Here is a 3,181-nt window from a genome sequence, read left to right on the forward strand (position 1 = left end):
GTATAAACGGAGTCCAGCCGGGGTGACCCTGCGCCTCAGCCCCGCTGCGCTGCGCTGGCTCCGGCTCGGATGGTTGTTGTTAAACGCGGATTTTACGCACAAAAAAAAAATAAAAATAAAAACCCGCTCCAAATAAAAGCAAGAAAAGCGCGCGCACACTTTGGATCACTTTACAATGTGAAGCAGCCGGTGAGTAAAAGTTTCACCAGAATAAATAAACAGATGAGTCCGGGTAAGTCCAAGTCAGATCAGCGGTCCGGCGTGTTGTCCGTGTCCGAGCAGAGGCAGCGGTGGGCGGGTAGAGACGCTCCGGAGTTTCCCCGAGATGTTGTTGTTTTTTTGTTGTTTTTTGTTTTTTTTTAATGTGAAAGTTGTTGGAGCGCAGAAGAGGCTTACTGCTGTCACTGTGTGTGCGGCTCCTGCGCGCTGATTTCCGGGCAGCGGTGGAAGGTTGGTCCCTCCTCCGGGCTGCGGTGAACCATCGAGGGGAGCCGGGACAGTTCGCTGCGTCCTGCGAGTCTCCGGAGCCAAAACTACCGGAGCGGCTGCTGCACGAGCCCCTCTCTCTCTCTCTCTCTCTCTCTCTCTCTCTCTCTCTCTCTGCTTCCATTCACTTGCCCTCTCCCCTCCCCTCTCTCTCTCTCTCCCTTATCTCCTATAGTCTCTCTCCCCCCTCTAATTATTTCTCCCTCAGTCCCTCCACTCTCACACTTTCTCCTCTTTCTCTCCCCTCCATCCACATCTTCAAACTCTCTCTCTCTCTTTTTTCCCCCCTGTTTTCCCTCTTTCCACCCTCAGCGTTTCTGTTTCTCTTTCTCTCCGTCATCCCTCCCTTTTTCTTTTTTTACTGCCTTTTCTTTTTCCTCCAGATTCCCTTCAGTTCAATTCAGATGATCTTTATTGGCACTAAGTGCAAATGTTTTATATGAGCAGAGCGACAGGAAACGTGGAACTGTCTCCCTGCGTCTCAGACTCCGAGTGTAAATGAGCTCAACAATAAAATAGTTTCATCTTTGTTCATATTTTATTTAAACCGAAGAATCGAAGCGTCTCTCCACACAAACGAGACAATCACGACCTCTGACCTCTGACACATTTCATATCAAATGTTCAGTTTTTCACATGAAGCTGCTGCCGACAATCAGAGACCTGAACTGATGAACCACAGGAAGTGTGTCACCTTCTAAAATGCCCCCCCCGTTAAACATATTCACTGAGTTTTCTATTTATTCATTTTTGAATATTAAAAATTCTGTATTTGATATGTGATCAATACATCAATAAAACCTCACTCTAAGATATCTGCTGTTCCATCATCATCGTTTATATTATTATCATTATTATTATTATCACAGCACCTCTACAAAAGGTTCTTCATGGAGCTTCAAAAGGTTCCTCAAGTAAGAGCGAGTTCTTCTAAGAACCTTTTCTTGAAGGTTCCTCAAAGCACCTTCAGAGGTTCCTCCACTGTTTCAAATCGAAGAACCTCCAAAAGTTCCTCAAGCACCTTTTTGTCTAAACAGTGTCGTGAACATTTTGGTTACTACGGTTACGGTTCATCCAACAAGAAGCTCGAACTCCTCACGCTCAGATCGGATCGCAATGTTTCAACCAGGTGACATATATACTCCTAACGTCATGTCAGACCCCGACCAATCAGAGCTCGCCGCCTTTTACGACCTTGGGCCGACGTACAGAGGTGATCGGCGGGGCGTGGACTTCACTGTACCGCCTGACGCGACTAACAACACCATTCCTCATTTCCGTGTTTTGCAGTTGTAAACGAAGGAGTGATCCAGCTGTCGGTTCTCGTCAGAGATCTTCAGACTCAACGCGGGAAGAAGAAAAGATTAAAACACACGACTCCAGAAAAGACAAGAAACCTTCAGACCCTCGAAACTACGTTTATATGCAGCTAACCTGCAACAGCAAACGTGTTTTACAGGAAACGTAATTGCGACCAGATCAAGTTTTCTATTCTATAGTATAAACTGTTTCCTGGTTGTGTTCAGACTCTCACAGGGAAACATCCTGATCTGGTTAAATCCTGTTTATTTACGTCAAAACCAAAACCACCATCTTTCACTGACTGAAGAGCTGCTGTTGACGGGAATCCAGATGTGAACCTGGTCTGTCGTATCACAGTCCTCCACCAGCAGCAGCGACTCTGTTTCCATGAATAAAAGCAGCCAGTACTTTGTTCGTTAAAGAAAAGTCGACTCGTAACGTAATCCATTTCTAGGAGACAGAGTTGGTCGTACTCGACACTCATTTCCTTCCCGTGTTCCCCGCGTCCTACCGGTTTGGGATATCGGGACTAAACTTGCAAGGCTAAAGAGAATTATTGTAACTAGTTGAGCCAGTAAAACCACTAACATCTTCGCTTGTACGTGTACATTATTTAATTAATTAGCTCTTGAAGCTAGCTACAGTTCATATGTCAGTTAGCTTGTTTATTAGCTGCCAGGACAATTAGTTCACACGGTTGATGGAACAGACGGATCAGTTTATACTCTGACGGCTTTTTCTTCTTCTCCGATTCCATTTTAACTGACTGATTTATCATTGTGAACGGTGGCGTGAGCGGGTGTTCATACGGGCGCTACGACGACGTCATGCTACGCCCGCCCCTCACTGCAGAGAGAGGACGGGCGTTACCCTCAGCGCTACAAGGGGCCGCTTGTTGGGGGACGAGTGATGCGAACAAACGGGTGTTGTTGGTCTGACGAGGACGGCGTCTGTAGGTCATTGTTGTTTTTAACAGTAAATTCTCACAGACGAGTTCTACTGCAGTAAAAACCCTGGTGTGGTCAGTCACCTGAATATCTGCTTTCTACAACAATACTAATCACTAATAGTTTTATTATTATTATCAATTAATTTTATTATTATTATTATCAGCAGTAGTTCATTTATTACCATTATTGTTACTGGTCGTCCCACTGTAAGCTCAACTCCTGCTGTCTTTCTCTTTAATTCACTGTGTGTGTGTGTGTGTGTGTGTGTGTGTGTGTGTGTGTGTGTGTGTATATGTGTGTATATGTGTGTGTGTGTAGATAAGACACATTACAGCCGAGCTCATTGTATTTCTAGGTCTGACTTGTTATCCATGACCCCAAGCTTTCCCACCCCTCTGCTACACACACACACACACACACACACTCACACACACACACACACA

The 3,181-nt window shown here is 45.4% G+C and overlaps 1 protein-coding gene across 1 annotated transcript in view; it reads right to left on the reverse strand.

The window, feature by feature from the left end:
- LOC111652953 (putative histone-lysine N-methyltransferase PRDM6) overlaps positions 1-516 on the reverse strand; it is a gene marked incomplete at its 3' end in the record, with an annotated part of 14,541 nt that extends 14,025 nt beyond the window's left edge. Inside the window, exon 1 of the mRNA XM_087173223.1 lies at positions 397-516. The remainder of the gene's footprint in view (positions 1-396) is intronic.
- Positions 517-3,181: the final 2,665 nt, after the last annotated feature.

This window comes from Seriola lalandi, unplaced genomic scaffold (genome assembly GCF_002814215.2).
Source record: "Seriola lalandi dorsalis isolate HSWRI2012SDOR001 ecotype SW California unplaced genomic scaffold, Sedor1 jcf7180002054127, whole genome shotgun sequence".
Lineage (NCBI taxonomy): Eukaryota > Metazoa > Chordata > Actinopteri > Carangiformes > Carangidae > Seriola > Seriola lalandi.